The sequence below is a fragment of the Amblyomma mixtum genome, chromosome 5 (genome assembly GCF_055824585.1).
Source record: "Amblyomma mixtum isolate Tamu chromosome 5, ASM5582458v1, whole genome shotgun sequence".
NCBI classification, from domain to species: Eukaryota; Metazoa; Arthropoda; class Arachnida; order Ixodida; family Ixodidae; genus Amblyomma; species Amblyomma mixtum.
The window spans coordinates 182,627,364-182,647,586 of record NC_143016.1 but is presented as its reverse complement, the minus strand read 5'-3'; positions in this window follow the sequence as shown (position 1 = coordinate 182,647,586).

Here is a 20,223-nt window from a genome sequence, read left to right as displayed (position 1 = left end):
CCGAGGGCACGCTCACCCTTAAGCGCAATGCTTCTAATGTGTGGCCGCCAGTCTAAATGCGGGTCATATATTATACCCAAGTAATTTGTTGAATCAACTTGCGGGATGAGGATAGAGTGATACGACAGAGACATGTAAAGAGGGGTTGCTTGTGGGAAAACAAGGACGGCACACTTGTTCACATTTAAAGTTAACTTTATGCTGTCTAGCCAAACTTCCAGAGCATTTAAATACTCTTGCAGTAATTGGTACAGGATATGAATGTCTTTGGCTGAAGCGAAAAAAGCAATATCATCCGCATACACATAAACTTTGACGCCTGGGTGAATAGGGATAGCACGCATTAGTATGTTAAACAATAACGGTGAAAGAACGGAGCCTTGTGGGACGACTCTAGACTGGGCGTATGTTGTAGAAGTTAACGTACCCTTAGAACAAAAGAACGCTCTATTCTTTAAGAACTCTCCTATCCACGCAAATAGGTACAAAGGAGGTTGTACATTAGCCAGTTTATGAAGCAAAATACTGTGTTCAACGCTGTCGTAAGCCTTTGCAATATCTAAAGTAACCAGAGCTGATACCTCATTTTGCCTCATGGCAACCTTAATACGGCTCTCCAAGTCTATGTGCGCGGTCCAAAACGAACACCCCCGGCGGAAGCCAATCTGAGCCTCGCTAAAACCTTGAAGACTCAGAATATGACTCGTGAGGCGGCTGAAGACTATCCGCTCTACAAGCTTAACCAAATTTGATGTGAGAGACATCGGCCGAATATTGTCGAGATCAAAACCATTCCCCTGCTCTTTCAGCAGTAAAATAATTTTCGCTGTTTTCCAATTTTGTGGAACCCAGGCTTTTTCCAAAGACCAGTTCACAATCTTCAAGAGGTACGGGGCAAAATCTTGCATTAGGATTTTAAGCATGCCAACTGTTACTCCGTCAATCCCAGGGGCAGCAGATTGCAGGCAATTAACTACGGAGGCTAAATCAGATACAGATACCTTAGGGAAGTCTCCACCCAAATGAAACGGGGTTGATGGAAAGGTAGTGCGAGCTCGAAAACGTACAGCAAGGCCTTGAGCAATGGACTCCAGTTTATCTTTTTCGTCCCGAGGTGGCAATACTGTGGACTGAGAGATGTGAGAAGAGGGCAGCACATGAGTACGTTCCATGAATCTATAAAGAGAATTCCGGTTGACAGGATTAGACAGATAGGTGTTCAGGCTGGCATTGTAATCATCCTTAGCCTTAGATATTGATCTTTTAAAAGAGGCTGCAAAGAATTTGTAATTTATCCAGTTCTTTGGGCACTGGTTGTGCGTTAGACTCTTCCATGCAGCTTTCCTTCGACGATAGGTTTTTTCGCAGTCGTCATTCCACCAACTGGAAGGAGTCTTATGTACAACGCCTGACCGGACTGTAAAGACTGCTCGCCGAGAGGCGTCTAACACAGAATAATACCTGAGGGCCCCCGTCAGATTTATCGGAGGGGGCAACAGACGAGAGGGCCTCACCTAGGAGGTTCATGAACAGTGTAGTATTTATAAATTTTTGTGGCGAACCAGTCGCCCTGACTGGACTACACGCAATAGTGAAAGTGATTGGGGAGTGGTCACTGGACGTACCGCAGTCAACTCTACACCACGAAGATACCGCTGTACCATTAACTGCTAGCGTTAAATCAATAGCTGATCGAGAATTCGCCCTCATGTAATTTATGGCGCGACTATTGTAACAGCATACGCCGTTTGCTGACATCCAAGACCAAAGTAATTTCCCGCTAAAGTCTGATCTGAAACCCCAAATTACATGATGTGAATTGAAGTCCCCAGCTAGAACTACTCGTCTGCTGATGCGCAGTAACGCATCGAGCTCATCCGTCCTACGGACTCCTGCGGGGAAGTAGATATTTGCCACCGTAACAGGGGCCCACTGCGGAATAATGATTTCAACGGCAAGTATCTCACAATCAGGTCTCATAATTTTGTGAGACACTTTAGCACGATGGTACAGTTTCGTTGAAATCAATGTTAGTAAGCCCCCACCCCTGCCGTTTGGGCGATCATTTCTAAAAACGGGGAAATTTTTAATTGCAAATGGGCGATTAGGATTGAGCCACGACTCCTGTATTAAAATAATGTCTGGACTATGTTTTAGTATAAGCTGCTGTAAATCGGGGAAAGAAGATGATATAGAGCGACAATTCCACTGTAGAACAGATATTCCCGCCATGAATATTGCTTTAAAAACGAAGCCGCAACAGCCTCTTTCAACACATCTGTTTTCTTTGAAATTCCAGGCGAACTTTTCTTAGTCTTACCATGATGATGGTCAGATTTCGATGTAGAAGAGGATGCACGACGCTTCTGAGATGGAGTAGTCATTTCAACATCTGACTCACAAGCGTTAGAGAGGGGGCCTTGGTCAGAGTCATTTACACCCACGGACGTGGAGGCAGAAGGGGTGGTGAGCTGAATAGCAGTAGTGGCAGAGGAAGAAGGACAGGTAGACGAGTTGAGGTTACTTAAAGCCGATGAAGCAGCCTGCGCGGAAATGACCTGGGACAAGGCATCGCTGAACGTACTGATCATGTGGTCAAGTACGCCAGCAACAGCCTTCTCCACCGTAGCAACAACGGACTTAGTTAAGGCTGCCTCCACATCAACAGTGGTCGTGCGGGCAATATTTGCGTATGAGCACTGCCGTCTGTCAAGGCGGGCGTATGCATCAGCGCGCGAGCACCTGTCACGCTGAATAATGTCCAAGACGTTCTGCTCATCGGCACGCTTGGGGCAGGTGGGGTCGTCAGCTGTGTGATCAGAGTAGCAAAGACAGCAGCTAAGCGACTCAGAAGTGCAAATGTCGTGCGCATGATCACCGCCACAAAGGCGACAGCGCGTTGCGGACTTGCAAGATTTGGCACTGTGACCGAACCGCAGCAATTCTTACACTGTAAAGGACGGGGCTGCAGTGGGTCTACACGGTACACAATAGGCCAAACTTTGATCTCGGACGGACAAGAGTACCCTGCGAATGTTGCAATAACCGACTCCGTTGGTGTTCGAGAGCCTCCAGCCTCTCTGCTGCAGCGGTAAACTGAAAGGATTCCAACACCGGCGTCATGAAAGTCTGCAAGAATTTCCCCTGGTGTAGCGGACGAATCCACACCGCGGATAATTCCTTTTACGCAGGCTAGCTGCTCTGGAATGAATACCTTCACCGGTAGTGAGGCGAAAGAGGTGCACTGCAGCAAATCACCAACGCAAGCCAAGTGAGCCGATTTGCACAGAATTCCTCTTTTGCCAAATGGTCGCACCTCCGAAATATCACGATAGTGACTGGTGGCTGCCTTGAGCTGCTCCTGGATCAATCGAGAGTTTTTTTATTTTAATTACACCATCCCCTACGGGGACCACCGCCACAGGGATTAGCCTGACACCGTTTTGACTAAAAGATGGTAACGGCAGATTTTCAGCCGGTAAACTGGCGAACCAGGTTACCGGACCTGAGCCCGGGGAAGACATAGCCATGGCGGAAAACCTACAAATCCTTCGAACCTACATCCAAAGGGGGAAAGGCCTGGCCAAATCCCCCACTCGCGGAACGGCCTCACCAAAATTTGAAGACGGCCAGAAGACGCAGAGGCAGTCCGTGGAAGAGCAGCTCCAACGGGGAGGAGAGGGAACAGCAGGACTCCGTGCAGCCGTGGCACGTCGGGAGCCGCTAACAGAGCGCGCGAGCGAGAGCCAACTAACTTCTTCCTCTTCTCGTGCATGCACTACTCCTGTCTCTTCGAATGCATGTATCAATATTAAGCACAATACAAGATCTGTGGATGTGAAACTTGCTATGTTGCCATGCTGCAAAGAGTGGATCGACGGAGGGGGCAGTCACATTTTAAACGTCTATTTCTTGAATTTTTTTCATTGAGAAAAAGGTGTTCAGAATGTTTGTCCCATGTAAAATTTCAGTCTTTTGTAGGGGGGCGTCACCCCCCGCCCCGTCCATAAATCCTCCCTTGCGTCTACTATATAAACTTTCGCCCTCTCCGTTTCTGTCTCCTCTATTTGTCGCTTTTGGAGTTGCGAATCAAAAGTCATTGTTGGCACGGCCACGATTACAAGACGTTATGATACTACATTTTGTGTTCAGGGTCAAGAACTCAAACTTTTTAGTGTATTTGTCCATCCTCACTGCAGTATGAGAAAGCATTCCTTGCATGGCCAGCCGCACGAAAACATGCTATGAAGGTAAGTATGGTATTCAACACCAACAACAAAATACTGCAGAATTTTTCTTATCCTCACTGCCGCAGCAGAAGACACTGTTGACACTGCCAGCTTCCAAAACATACGCAATGGAAGCAGATTGCAAGATTCAGCAACAAACGCTGCAATAAGAGGCAGGCTGAAGACTAAGGTGGGGTGTGGCCATGTATGACAGCATCGTTCACTGGTGAATTGAAAGCAGACACGTGCACACTTGAGCGACAAAGATTCATTGAAATATTTGTTTTAGCTACTAGCTCATTTCATGGCCTTAACGTTTTTCTTATCAGTTGCATGCACTGCTTTGCTGGTTTCGGACTGATGTAGTTGTAGACTTCAAGTGATATTTTGTTTAGTTAGTAAATACGCAAAAACATGGAAGCATTTTCATCAGGTAACACGATTTTTAAGACATACGAATATACATTCTTTTATTTTAAAGAATACATATTTCACTTTTCTATACAGTGAGCTTTATCGAATGCACAATGGCATTCTCAATGGCAATGCAGTTATTATTCTTGCGTTTGATCCCTCCGCAAATTCTATCAGGAGGCCGCGCTGCAACACGAGCCCCCCCCCCCCCCCCCCCTAACAAAATTTCTGGCTACGCCACTGCCAGGGAGGCTTATAATCTCCGCTGTCAGAAAAAAAAAAACGTAGCCAAAAGGGGCGACGGGTACTGCATGTCAAGATGGGTTGAGATAAACATTTTTTCCGGCTGCTACAAATTGTGACCAGGGCCGAGCAGTTGACGACGGCACGAATACGACGCAGAACGAAGCAGTAACTGGAAGTAGCCTCCTCTCTCACACGGGTATTTCCGTTTTATTAACTTTTCCGCATACGGACACCAGCATAGCGCCCCCTAAACCGGCAAACACCCAAGCGCCACTCGCGCGGGGGCCTGTTCCTATGCGGTACCGCGCTTCTTCGTTGGCTTTGAAACGTGCGCGCAATCGGCGCGGCGGCAACATGTTAACATGTTTGTAAACAGAAGAGCCCGCCGGGACAAGATGGCGCCGTGCTTGTTTCCGGTTTCACAAAATGTCACCGGACGGCCTCTCACCTAGAATCAGGAATGATGATGATGCTGGCGAACGCTATGGTTTCGGTTTTAGTTTTGTATATTGTGTGGCTTAGTGTACTCTGCACAGCTTGGCTGATGCCATTTAGTGTACGTGTGTGTACCTTGGGAACGCGAGCGTTTCCACGCCGCCCTAAAGTGACATGCGAAACTTTTAAGCCCGCGCTGCAGCATCGCCTCTGTTTTGTGTGCTTTTACATTACACCATTGGACACCTTGCACGCTGTTTGCTCGAGTGAGTCCCACTGGCAGTCTCGCTATCGTAGTGTTTTGTGTGTTACCTTGATTAATTTTTGCTTCTGCCTTTTGCGGTCTTGCCGAAGAATGAACACATGCTTTCGAACGTCTACTCGGTTTGACTACGTTAAAACCAATCACTTTTTCCCGGGTTCCTAAGTCATTGCATTTCAGGAAAGATAGAAAATACAGCGATCACCGCGTTTTCCCTTGCCACAGCTTCGTACCGTGTTTGCGTTGACGGAGAAACAACTGGGGATGCGGAAGAGGCACTACGCCGGTGCTTTAGCGATGCTCAAAGCGGGGGCTGCTCTCAACCTAGCTTTTTCCATGCTGGAAACTCCTCTGACGCTCAGTACTAGTGAAAAATGTAACAGGTGAAGAATGAGGGCTTAAAGTGCTCCAACTGCCGGGCACCTTCCTCATCCCAAGCCCTTGCTGTAGAAGTCGAGTACATCGCGCCGCTCTTACCTGTTTTGTTTCTCTATACATTTTTTTGGAGAATCGGCCTTAGGTAACGAACTACGCCCAGCCGTAGGTGCTAAGAAAACACTTTAACAAAGCTCCATTCTGCTACCCGCGGCCCTGATTCACTTTTGAGCTTCATTTCCGATGTACATTCGTCATATGCTGGAAGTCCCCCCCCCCCCCCCAAAAAAAAAAAATAATATTCGCTCGTCCGAAATTTCTCGTGCACGGCAGTCGCTCAGGAAAGCAGCAACTTGAGTTGTCGAAGCTGTAAGCCTGCACACGTTACACAAAATTTCCTCAGAGCGCGAAGCGGTGCGGCCGTTTGCGGGCGGGGTTTTCAGTCCCGTGCGATCAGCCATTGCTCGTCGCTCGGGGAGGAGGGTAGTGAGGGAGTTTAAATTGGGCAATCTCACGTGGAGTGGCATCAAGTGGACTGGACGCTTTTGCATGGCGGGCAGCGCGCAGGCCTGTGAGGGAAAGAAAATGTGCTTGTGGGGGAGGCTCAGGAAGGAGCTCTCGTGGAGCTGGAGGTACAATTTGGGCGCCTCTTGAAGGGTCGAGAACGTGTCACTAATTGGCATGGAAACACATCAGTGCTATGCTAAACTTCAATTTTTTTTCCTAGCTCGCAACAATAATCCCTCCGAAACCCCAGAGCTAAACGCTCTTAACTCTAGAGTTTTAGCACCGTAGTATGTGCGACAATGCTACCTCTAACTACAACTGTGTTGGTATTGCAACAATAGCAACACCAGCGTGTTGCCGAAATGGCAGAGCGGTTACAGCTCTGCTGAAACTCTGTTTGTTCTGAAATGTTAAATCCGTTTAATGACTGACAGAGTACAGAATTTAAGGCCGAATACACGGCAGAAAGTACTGTTTTCCTGTAGAATGAGACTTCCCTGAAGTTAATTTGCTATAAAGAATTCATCATGGTGCATATGTAACACAATATCACACTAACTCCTATTCTTGCTTTGAAAGCTCTTAGTTTCCCTGAGGTGCGAAGCAATCATACTTGATTATTGTATGAATTCATTCACTTAGTACCAAAATCATTTCTTTTGCTGGTAACTTTTTTCGAACAATACTTAATACAATAAAAAATGTCACTAAATGTCTTCAATTCGAGGTGTATTTCTGAATTTCGGGCTAAATGTTCCGTTATGAATTTTCCCTATTTTTTCCACACTGTAAGAGAAAATTGAAATGAAATTTTCGAAACACCACAATTTGGGCTCAGCTATGATAATTTTTTTGTCTTCAAGGTTGGTTTAGCTGCTGCTTTAAAGTTGTCGGCTACAGTACTTGAATATTTTAGGCAATTATTCGCATGATCAAAAATGCTTACTCGGTATCTAGTATATTTGTTTACAGCAGTATACAAAGCAGCTAGAAAATTGCATTAACTTGTTATCCACGAATCTTAATATAATATTGTCACGTAGCAGTTGGTACAGGCGTCCAGACGGCAGAGGAACGCCAACACCGAGATGATGCCAGCGCACACCGAGACGGCCAGGATAGAACGTCCAGTTTCGTCTTCTTCAGCAGCGAACAGCGTGGCGCACGAGCTGCGTGCCGAACAGCCGCCGAGCGGCTATTGTTGTAGACGCGGCATTACCTTCCCTCTCGAAAGAGCATCGGTCCGATGCTTTAACAAGAAAATAGGGAGAAAGGAACAAGAAAAAAAAACAGAGTAACGCACAACACTTAGTCACTGAATGTCTCGCGAAAAATAGGGCTTCATCCGCACTACATGAACAATATCTAGTCTCTGCTGACGGCGAGTAGTCTGGGAAGCCTCATCCGGGAGAACTTCATAGGTTACGTCGCTTAGCTGACGGAGAACTCGGTAGGGGCCGAAATACTGCTTGAGCAGTTTTTCGGAAAGACCACGGTGTCGAATGGGGGTCCATACCCACACTTTGTCGTCCGGGGCGAACGTCATCAGTCTGTGGCGGCGGTTGTAACGTCGGGCGTCACGGTCTTGTTAGTTCAGGATGCGCACTCTTGCAAGTTGTCGAGCTTCTTCTTCGCGAAGCGTGAACTCCTCGGCGCCAACGTCGGGGTCGCGGCCATCATGGGGCAGCATTGCTTCCAACATTGTCGACACTTCGCGGCCGTACAACAGACAGAAGGGCGTCCTCCGCGTGGTTTCCTGCTGAGCCGTGTTATACGCGAAAGTAATATATGGCAGGATATCATCCCAAGATCGATGCTCAACGTCAACATACATGGACAGCATGTCGACGAGAGTTTTGTTGAGGCGCTCGGTCAGGCCATTCGTCTGGGGATGGTAGGCGGTTGTTTTCCTGTGAGTAGTGCCACTCAGCCGCATGAGGAATTCCAAGAGTTTTGCAGTGAAAGCGGTGCCTATATCCGTGATAATTAGTGCTGGAGCGCCATGCCGGAGGACGATGCGTTCCACGAAAAATTTCGCAGCCTCGGCTGCTGTGCCGCGCTGGAGGGCCTTTGTTTCAGCGTAGCGCGTAAGGTAATCAGTGGCGACGATAATCCACCGGTTTCCCGAAGATGAAGTTGGAAAAGGGCCGAGAAGGTCCATGCCAACTTGCTCAAACGGGAGTCTAAGCACTTTAATGGGATGTAAAAGTCCAGCTGGCTTGACAGGGGGTGTTTTTCGTCGTTGACAATTACGGCACGTGCGCACATAGTGTCGTACAGTCGCCGCAACCTTAGGCCAGTAATAGCTCTTTTTGATCCGAGCCAGAGTGCGGGCGTAGCCGAGGTGACCTGCTGTGGGCTCGTCGTGACACGCCTGCAAGATTCCTTCACGGAGATTCGCTGGAACGACGAGGAGGTAGTCGCTTCCGGTTGGAGAAAGGTTGGCTTTGTACAGCCCATTGTTGCGCAGACAAAAGGAGGACTGGGTTCTTGCGAAGGGCCGGGGAACCTCCTCGGTACGTGCTTCCAGGAAGTCGATGAGAGGTTTCAGCGCCGGGTCCTCACGTTGCTGACTGGAAATAGTCGCTGCGTCTACGGCTGCGATGAGAGGGAAGTCCGGTTCGTCGTCATGGCGCGCAGCCTCGACTGGATATCTGGACAAGCATTCGGCATCGTTGTGCTGGCGCCCTGATTTATACACGATGGACATGTCAAACTCCTGAAGGCGTAAGCTCCAACGCGCAAGGCGGCCACAGGGATCCCGTAAGTTCGTCAACCAGCAGAGAGGGTGGTGGTCGGTTACAACTTGAAAATGCCGGCCGTACAGGTAAGGTCAAAATTTTGTCACAGCCCATACCACGGCTAGCATTCTTTTTCGGTCGTGGAATAATTAGATTCAGCACGAGACAGAGTGCGGCTGGCGTATGCTATTACGCGCTCAGCGCCGTCCTGCCACTGGACGAGTACAGCTCCAAGACCCACGTTGCTGGCGTCTGTGTGGACGAGAGTCTCCGCACGAGAATCGAAATGACCAATGACAGGCGTGGTTTGCAAGCGTCGCCGTAATTCATCAAATGCCTGCTGCTGCTGTTCGGTCCACGCGAATGGGACGTCCTCTCTTGTAAGATGCGTCAACGGTGCAGCAAGTCGGGAAAAGCTGGCAATGAACCGCCGGTAATACGCGCAAAGGCCCAAAAAACGGCGGACCGTTTTCTTGTCCGAAGGAGTGGGAAAGTTGGCGACGGCAGCTGTTTTAGCAGGATCCGGCCGGACTCCACGATGGCTGACGACATGGCCCAGGAAAAGGAGCTCCTCATAACCAAAGTGGCATTTCTCGGGCTTCAACGTCAGGCCGGCATATCTTATAGCCTGTAGCACGGTCAAGAGGCGCTGGATGTGTTCTTCGAACGTTGGCGCAAATAAAACAACGACGTCCAGGTATACCAAGCACGTCTGCCATTTCAGGCCCGACAAAACAGCGTCCATCATTCTCTGAAATGTTGCCGGAGCTGAACACAAACCGAAAGGAAGGACCTTGAACTCATAAAGGCCATCCGGCGTCACGAACGCTGTCTTCTCGCGATCCCGCTCGTCAACTTCGACCTGCCAGTAACCACTTTTTAAGTCCAGCGAAGAAAAGAAGCGCGCGTGCCGCAGCCGGTCAAGAGAGTCGTCAATGCGTGGTAACGGATAGACGTCTTTCTTGGTAACCTGGTTAAGCTTCCGGTAGTCAACGCAAAATCGCAGACTACCATCCTTCTTCTTAACCAAAACCACAGGCGAAGCCCACGGGCTCTTCGACGGCTGAATAACACCATCCTGCAGCATCTCTTTGACTTGTTCAGCTATGGCTTCACGCTCCCGCAGTGAGACACGGTATGGGTTTTGTCGAATTGGTCGGGTACTGTAGTCCGCAATGATGCGGTGCTTAGCGAGAGGCGTCTGTTTGACTGCCGTCGTAGACGAGAAACAGTCTTGGAACTGATGCAGTAGGCCGACTAGGCTTTCCCTATCGGCTGGGGGTAAGCCTGGGTTCACGTCGAGGATCCGCTGAGGTGTGCAAGAATTGGACGTTTCGCTCTGGAGGGCAAGTCAGTCGTTAATTTCGGCGATGCCCTCGAAGTATGCGACCGCAGTGCCCTTGGCGATGTGTTGCCGTTCGGTCCCGAAATTTGTTAGAAGGCAATCTGCCAGTCCGTTCCGTAGCGTGACGATACTTCTCGCGATGCAGACCCCATGAGAGAGCACAAGCGCAGTGTTCTGTTCTGCTACGCCATCAGCACTGCACCGGTCGTCACAAATGACGATAACGAGGGCACAGGATCGCGGAGGCACGGTCACATCGGCGTCGATTATGCGCAGGGCCACTCCTCGTGGTTCGGTGTCGGCTGCAATCGTTCCAGGGGTCGAAAATGTTACCAGACGATCGGGAAGGTTTATGATGGCTCCATGCTCACAAAGAAGTCCACTCCGAGGATCAAGTCTTTGCAGCAGTGCGACAGAACAACAAAAGTGCCAACAAAAGCAGAATTGGCAATGGTGACTCGAGCAGTGCATCTTCCGACAGGCGTCATGAGGTGACCGCCAGCAGTACGAATTTGAGGTCCATCCCATGCTGTCTTTACTTTGCTGAGGCGATCCGCGAGGTGCTTGCTTATTATCGAAAAGTCCGCGCCTGTATCGACTAAAGCAGTCACTGGGTGCCCGTCAACGTGAATGCGGAGGTCGGCGCTAACTGCATCGGTGTCAGGGAAACTCGGGTTCACAGAATCGGGTTGCGGCGGCATCGGGATCTCGGCATCGCGGTCCGGCGGCGTTCGGAGGTCTTCGTTATATCCCCTGTCAGCAACCTTCCCCCCTGAGGTCACCGCTTTCAGTTTCCCCGGCGCGGGCTTGGAGACCGGCCCCGACGTCCATCTGAGAAAGACTGGCGGCTGGGCGACGTGATGCGTGCGGGAGACGGAGATCGGGGTCGGCGGGTAGAGGTGGTGTCATGGGCAGAAAGGTACTCCTCTATTTCGTGGGGTCGCTCACCGAAACGGGGACAGGGAGCGTCACGTGGGAAACCCCGGACGCCGATTTCACGGTAGGGGCAACGGCTATACAGGTGGCCGGCTTCCCCGCAATGGTAACAGAGCGGCTGCTGATCAGAAGTGCGCCAAACAGCCGCCTTCCGGGCCGGTGGACGCATGGCAGGTCCTCGCTGAGGCCGCTGGTAGAATGACGGTGGCGGAGCGGTTGGCGGCGGCGGGTGGTACGGCAAGCGTTGCACAGGTGGCAACTCGGAACGGAGAGCCGCGGCGTAGCTCATGGGGCGTGGCTCCGGCATGACTGGAGGAGGCGGTGAAAATGCTTGGCGAATCTCGCCGCGCACAACCTCGGTAAGAGCCGCAGCCGTCGGATCAGAAGAGTCAAGGGTCAGTTTCTGCAGCTCTTCACGGACCACCGCGCGTATGAGCTCACGCAGCGACGCATTGTCGCTGGACACGCTCAAAGAAGCCGCACTGGCGCTTGGCTCATCGCACAAGGAGTCATTTCGGCGACAGCGCTGATGCAAGGCCCGCTCAATGGCGGTCGCCTCTTTGATGAAGTCGGCTACCGTCTGTGGGGGATTCCGGACCAAACCAGCGAAAAGTTGGTCCTTCACACCTTGCATCACGTGGCGGATCTTCGTTGATTTCGGCATATCTGGGTCAGCGCGCCGGAAAAGACGGGTCACGTCCTCGGCGAACATGGCAACGCTCTCATTAGGCTTTTGGACGCGAGCGTCCAGGAGGCGCCGCGCACGATCCCGGCGGTCCGTGCTAGCAAAGGTGTCCCGGACCTGCTGGCGGAAGGTATGCCAGCTTTGGAGATCGGCCTCCCTGTTCTCGAACCAAATCTAGGCTCCGTCTTCGAGGGCGAAATATACGTTCCGCAGCTTCTGCGCAGGGCTCCATTGGTTGAAATCGGCAACCCGCTCAAACTGGTCAAGCCAGTCTTCAACGTCTTCGAAAGTGACGCCATGGAAGCTGGCTGGCACGCGGGGTTGCTGGAGCGTCAAGTGTGAAGCGCTAGCCTGCGCCATGGTGGTATGCTCACCAGGTCGATGAGTGCGTGCCTCTTGTGGGAGGATACCAAACTCTGGGACCAGTCCCAGGAGGTGGCGGCTGCAGCGGTGAACGGGCGTGCAGACAAGGGGTAGCTGGTCGGGACTCGATGAGCGGCTGTCTGAAGAGGTGTTGGACATGGAACGTCGAGCCCGCAACCTCCACCAGTGTCACGTAGCAGTTGGTAGAGGCGTCCAGACGGCAGAGGAACGCCAACACCGAGATGATGCCAGCGCACACCGAGACGGCCAGGATGGAACGTCCAGTTTCGTCTTCTTCAGCAGCGAACAGCGTGGCGCACGAGCTGCGTGCCGAACAGCCGCCGAACGGCTATTGTTGTAGAGGCGGCAATATGCTTGGCTAAGAAAATGTGACTGCTAATGCTTTTTCTCGCTCCAGGATGCTTTAAATGTTTTGCATTGTGAGCCTAGAGTACTTAATTAATTTCGGAATTTATTCGCATGATAAAACGTTTTATTGCAGTACATAGAAAGCACTAAGGAAATTGTATTAACTTTCTATCAAGGAATGTTAATAGAGTATGATCGGCTAAGAGAATGTGACTGCTAATATTTGGTTCCTGCTCAAGGTTGTTTTAATAGCTTTGAAGCGTTCGCCTACAGTTCATGATTATATTAGGCATTTATTCGTGCGACCAAAAATGTTTTCGCAGTATCTAGTGTAGTTCTACTCAAAACAGTACATAAAGACATAAAGTACATAAATTATTAATATGGAATATATCTACTGTTTTAAAGCCTTTTCGCATACCCTGACTTGATTCCAAATGCATTGGCTACGAATTATGTTGGTCCATTTCAATGCAATGAAATTGTTGACTAGTTGAAACAGATTCTACTATTCAATCAGGCAAGATGTCATCCCAATTATTCCAACAAGATAGTTTTAATCACCTCAAACCCCATGCAGTTTGTTCACTAATTTCTCTCGAAGTGTCAAACTGTACCAAGGTTTTCTAGTAACTTTCTATTGACATGAGTATATGAAAAGAAGTAACAGCCCAATCGAAAATTTCACCAGGCCGTATGTGGTGTTAACACCAGAGTGGAAATTCAGACACGGTTCTGGTGTTCCCGGGCTGGTGTTTCCGGGCTGGTGTTTCCGGGCTGGTGTTTCCGGGCTGAGAAACCCACCAGGATGTGCCTTGTGTTAACACCAGAAAATACGGTTTGGTGTCTCCGGTCTGGTGTTTCCGGGTTGATGTTAATGGGCATAAAAATCCACCAGGCCGTGACACCAGACGACGTTTCCATGCATGCAGGCATACAGGCTCGTATCACGAGCCTGGCATGTGCCCTGCTGCATTCGGTATGTATGGTGAGACGTAATGGTGCATTATATGGAGAAAGTTGCATAGGAAAAAAGCCCATGCCACTTCTCGGATAAAAAAACATGCAATTTTCTATGCTTATGCAAGATGTTTATTTTGGAGGCCTCTGTCGCCGCAGCTCACAGGCTTTTTGTGAGAGCCACATCCGAATGTTCTTCGAGGCCTTGGCGACGTCCTCCTCTGCGTAGCCCTTTCTTGATGCGTAGTGCGTGAAAAACACTGCATAGAAAAGAAAATGCACCATGAGTGTTAGAATGACGCACATTTGGATCTCCGCACTAGTTAATTTAGCTGCGGTACATTAGAATGCAGCTGTAAACAAACAAAAAAAATTTGAGGGGACATTTAAGCTCTGCGGCTCACAGTTTTCTTTATTTAACAGCCACCTCTCACAACCAATCATTAATTTAACTGCTACCTGCCATGATGGGCAGTTTTGTCACAATCCAGTGGGGATGTTGTGATGATGCCACAACATATGGTCCTTTCTTCCACTAGCTGTCAAATTATCTGCTATCAAAATTCCTCAATTGCTTTCCCACTGTGAACAATAAACCTTTCAGGCATTATTTTCTTTTAAAAACACTTAAATATTTAATTTTATGGCTGAAGGTGGAAGCACAATATCAATCACACAGAATGTGTAACACCAACAGCAATCAATTTTTGCGGACACAGCACATTGAGTGAAAACTTTAGTCTGCTTACTAATAAATGTGAGAGTTAAACTGCAGTTAAATCACAGAACAGAGAGCAAGATGAGCGCATTCACCTTTCAGTGCATCAACTTTGTGGGGGGTGAGGGGCTGTTGAGGCGGCTTCTCTCCGCCTTGGGCCACGAAGCGGTTGGACAGTGTGCCCGTCACACTCCGCTTGGCGAGCACTTCCGTCGACCAAATGGCAGTCGCGGCTCGCTCCACGAAGTGTGAGTCCTTTGGCACTGTGAGCAATTAGTCATAGACCTCTTTGGTGAGATATACCCCATTGGCCAGGTGAACCTGCATGAAATCAAACCAAACTACTTTCAACACCACTTCATAATGTGAAAAAACACACACAGCCATACAGCCCATAAGAACAGCTGCTTCAAGGCAATCTGTGTTCAGTGTAAGTTGGAATATAGCAGTTAATGCAGCACAAAAAAAAGGTTACGTCACTTTCGTATCTGCCCTCAGCTCATGACAATATTGCGGCCCCTGGCCAAGTAATAAAACAACAAAACAAGAAAAAGGTAGGCACTTCCAAGAAATTACAGTTATCAAAATTGGCCATGTTACGTCCACTGCAACACAAATGCCTCTCCCACTGATTTCCAATAACAAACCTGAGGAATTCACAGCCCCAAGTATTTTCAGAATGTGTCCTCTCACTAGCTGTCGAAGCGTTCACACTCGCAGACAACCAGCTATATACCACACATCTTGCCTAAATCAATACCCAGGTCCCATGCAAGTCTATTGTTCAGCTCGAATATTCCGAACCAAGAGTTGTGCTTCATTCCACACTGCTCTCGTCGCACCCGAGTGCACCTGACCACCATCTGGTTGGATTTTTGTTTGACTTCAATGGTTTCCGGCCTGTTTCAAAGAATGCCCTCCCACAAAAATTTTCTGTATTGACCAATTAATATTGGAGATATAGCTATGACAATCAAGAAATTTCGCTGCCTTCTGTTTTGGTTCCCGCAACTGAAAAGTGCAGTATTATCAAAGCACGCACACATACACTGCAAGCCATGAAAAGATGGAACTACAGGTGTGTTTTTTGTTGCATTTTTACACTATCATTTAGAGGAACACACAATATAAATTTGAGTTGGCATGCATCCCGTTATATTCTCAGAGACCACTCTCATTCAAAATGTGAGCTTTTATCAGCTAGAAAACACCAAAAAACGATGTACAGATGTTGCCACTAGCGGCCCAATTTATCCAGAGTACTTGTTTGTTTGTAATCTCTGAACGCGGTCAGGGGACCTTTAATGTTAAGGCTGTCACTGAAGGAATGAAGCTGCCTGAATAGTAATTGCCCGGCAAATTTGTTGCTTGTGAATGTACTCTGCTTCTTCCACCTTGCCAGTGCCTGTGGCACAAGAGTTTCATTGTCTCGCCTTCGCTATTATGTGAAACAACTAAGTGGTAACGTTACTACTAATATTAAATATTATTAAGCTGTATCTTTAAACATACCCTCCCATCCTCTGCTACTGTGCACACTTGTGTGCCTTCCCTGGTGGGGCCTTCCTCCTGGCTGCCCAAACCACCCTCTGTGAACTCCACATGAACCAGGGCTCCAGGAATGGGGCTCGGTGGGGGCTCAGAGGTGGCTGCAGGTGGAGAGGAGGGAGCTGGGAACACCTCAGCCAAAGGGGCATCTATTGCAGTCGCCCAGGTAGCAGCTGCCGATGTAGCAGCCATCAGTGACGAAGCTGCTGATGCCGCAGGTGCCGGTGCCGCAGGTGCCAATGCCGCAGGTGCCAATGCCGCAGGTGCCAATGTCGCAGGTGGAACAGAAGTAGACGCCGCAGGTGCAGATGCAGCAGAGGCAAATGCAGCATGGGCAAGTGCAGCAGAGGCAAAAGCAGCACGGGCAGGTGCAGCACTGGCAGATGCAGCCGCCACGGCCGCGGAAGGTGCAGACGCAGCAGGCAGTGCTGCAAAGGGTGGCACAGATGTAGGCCAATGAAAATAACTTCACCAACGATCATGGTTTTTTGTAATGCGAAATTTGAGCACAGCTTAATTTTTTTATGTATTGAGGCAGAAAACAGACAATACTTAAGCTACCCTCAAGAGTACAATGTGGAGCACTCCCGCTTTATCCAGTGCAAGGCCTCTAAACTACAACACTGAAAGAACGCTCCTCAGCGGTGCGGAGTGGAGCAGTACAACCCTTGCCTGGCTGCAGCGTCCTCTCCTGTGTTTACTGCTCTTTGCAAGAATGCATTGCAAGTTGGTCGCCTCAGTGCTTCAAAGAGAAATGTTGAAGCCACAGAGGACGAGTCTTGAGTCTTTGTTAGGAGCGGGCCGCGAGGCACATGTCCCGTATATTTACAATATTGTGTGCCTGTTCCCATGGTAAACGCCTCGCACTCCACAAACAGCCCTCATACACGCTCATGCATGTGCTGGTTGGCAATTCGACTGCAGATTCATGCCCGACTCAAGTTTAGACGCAGTTTTGTGGTAGATGTTACACTGATTCCAACATAATCAGCCATGCATCTGTGCGAAAAGAGCCTCCAAAATAAGCTCCACTACAACCTTATCCCCCGTTATTCCTTCCCATAGCTTGGGATTTTTTGTGGCATGGCTCACTGCAGTGCCAAAAAATCTATCAGTTCGTGTCCCACAAGAAACTACATGTTTAGATATGGCTTTGTCAGGTATTTATTATTTTTTTCTAACACCTGAAGTAATGAATTTTAAGATCTGACATTAATGGAAAGCTTGGTCTTATTCAACAGGCCAACATGACTGAGTGAACTACTAGCGTGTTGACTTTGTGAACAAATAAAAAATTGTGATTTATGGCTTAGCCACAATTTACAATTAATCCATGTCTCGAAGCGACACACAGGCTATGAGGGACACCGCAGTGGAGGGCTTCGGAATAACTTTGACCACATAGGGTTTTTAATGGGCAGACGTTGCAGAGTACACGGACCCTTTTTGTGTTCTGCCTCCTTCAAAACGCGGCCACCACGGCCAGGATTGAACACAGGTGTCCTGGCTAAGCAGCCAAGTGCCCTGACCACTCAGCCACCGAAGCAGGTACAACAATTATTGGTATGGTGTTTTAAAGCAAGGGAAGAGAGTAAAAGAGTAACACAAAAAGATTTGTCGGCAGTCATGGCTAGGTTAAATCCTTCAAAGTGAGAGCAAGTTGCTCTTCAGTCCGCAGATTTCAATATGCGCCGTAAGCTATTCCCCCCCCCCTCACCCCAACACACACACACTTCCTTCTTAAACGACACAAATATTTTTCCAGGTTATGTGACCTGAAAACATTTAATCAATAAGCTTGACCAGCAGGAAATACAGGAAAAAAAAAACTCCTTATAAGGAGTGTACCATCAGCTGAGAGGAAGCGCAAGAGCTGGTGCTGCAGCTTGATGTTCAGCTGGCGCAGCTGCTCATTTTCTTTTCTCAGCTTCTGCACCTCTTTCTCTGCTGCTGTCTCCGTGGTGGTGGTGAAAATATTTTAATGAAATGGTTTAGGAGGTTGTAGCCGTGGTTGGAGCTCTCAGTCCGGAACCCCATTGGCGTAGGCTGCTGTCCGGGCTCTTTCGATGAGTTGCTTTTGACTCTTTCCGTCCGAGCTGGACAGAGCTGCCTCCCACCCCCCCTGCGTTGGCTGGTTATTAACAGTGATCGCCTGATTTCGTTGGCAGGCCCATATCATATGGTACAGGTCCGCCTTCTCCCCGCAGAATTTGCATTGTGAGTCAAATGACTCCGGGTCTATGGCGTGTAGTCTTCGTGGGTTGTTGTAAGTGTTGGTCTGTAGCTTTCGGAGGTGTTGTTCCTCCCCTTTATCTAGTGTCTTAGCCGGCGGAGGGTAGACCCGACGGGATAATCTTAAGTGCTGAAGTATGTCATTGTAAGTTAGTAGTGGGGTAGGAGGTTCCACGGCATCCGCACTGGGTGCCCGGGGGAGAAATGCTCGGGCTGAGGCATGTGCGCTCTCGTTCCCTGGGATGCCCTGGTGACCTGGTACCCATATTAAGTGTTTGTGTGTGGGTTGGTAGCCACGGATGTAGCTATCTTGCAGGATTTTAGCTGCTAGCGGTGCGACCCTGCCCCTGAGGTAATTGCGATACGCGGTCTGTGAATCTGTGAGAATGTATATTGAGCTAGTGTGTGTTGCAGCTAGAGCAATCGCCACTTCTTCCGCAGCCAGTATGTCCTGGCTAGCCAGTACTAGTCCGTCGACTGTTGTATTTTGGTGCACTACCGCGACGGCCGTCATTCCCTGCTCGGGACCCGCAGCATCGACATAGAACACGCCCTCGCGCTCGCCGTAGTGTCTTTTCATGGCTTCGGCTCGTGCTTGTCGTCTTGACTGGTGAAAATCAGGGTGCATATTCCTGGGTAGTGGAGCTGCCTTGAGTTGTCCTCTCCATGAGGCTGGGATGTCGGTTTTGGTGTCTAGCTGTCGGGGGCAATTGATGTTTAAATCACTCAGGACTTGTCGGCCAGTTCGAGTTGTGGAGAGCCGTACCACTTGCGCCGTAAGGTGTGCCTCTATCAGCTCATCGATCGTGTTGTGCACACCCAGTCGCAAGAGCCTGTCCGTCGATGTCGCAAGAGGGAGTCCCAGGGCCTTCTTGTAGGCAGTTCTGATTATGATGTCGAGGTTTTTTATGTCACGCTTCTTAAGGCGGAGGTAGGGCGCTACGTAGACGACGCGGCTTACAACGAAAGCCTGCACCAGTCGCAGAGTATCGTCTTCTCGCATCCCTGATTTGCGCGTCGTTATCCTGGCGATCATCCTGGCGACTTGCTCGCTCACGAGCCGTAGTTTCTGGAGGGCAAGAAGGTTGTTGCCGTCGCTATTTATGTACAGACCCAGTATCTTCAGGGTCTGAACTTCCTTGATGGGTGAGTTGTCTACGCGGATATTGATGGTGTCTTGATTCTTGCGTTGACGGAAGACTATGAGTTCGGATTTTTCGGGTGAGCACGTTAGTCCACACGCCCGGGCATAATTTTGAACTGTTGTCGCCGCGGTTTGTAGTTGTTCTTCAATCATTCCCATACTTCCCGTGGTTGTCCAGATGGTTATATCATCAGCGTACAGGGCGTGGCGTATTCCCTGTACCTGATTGAGAAGAGGTGGGAGGTTTAGGAGTGCTATGTTGAAGAGAAGTGGGGATAGTACTGCCCCTTGCGGAGTGCCTCTCGTGCCCATCTTCACTTGCGTTGTGTGTTTTGAGCCGGTGCTGATGTTGACGGTTCTGTCCGTAAGGAAATCGCAGATGTACGAGTAGGCTCGCTGTCCGCAGTTCATGCTGTGGAGGTTGTTGAGGATTGTGGAGTGTTTGACATTGTCAAACGCTCCCTTGAGGTCAAGTGTTAGAAGCGCTCGGTTACTGTTTGTGCGTGCGGGATCAATGACTTCACGTTTGATTTGCAGAAGCACATCATGGGTGGACAAGTGTGCCCGGAATCCAAACATCGTGTGTGGCAGTAGCTCATTGTCCTCAAGATAATTGGAGAGACGGGTGTGGACTGCCTTTTCCATGAGTTTGCCTGCGCACGACGTGAGGGATATGGGGCGCAGGTTTTCAATGCTGATTTTCTTGCCGGGTTT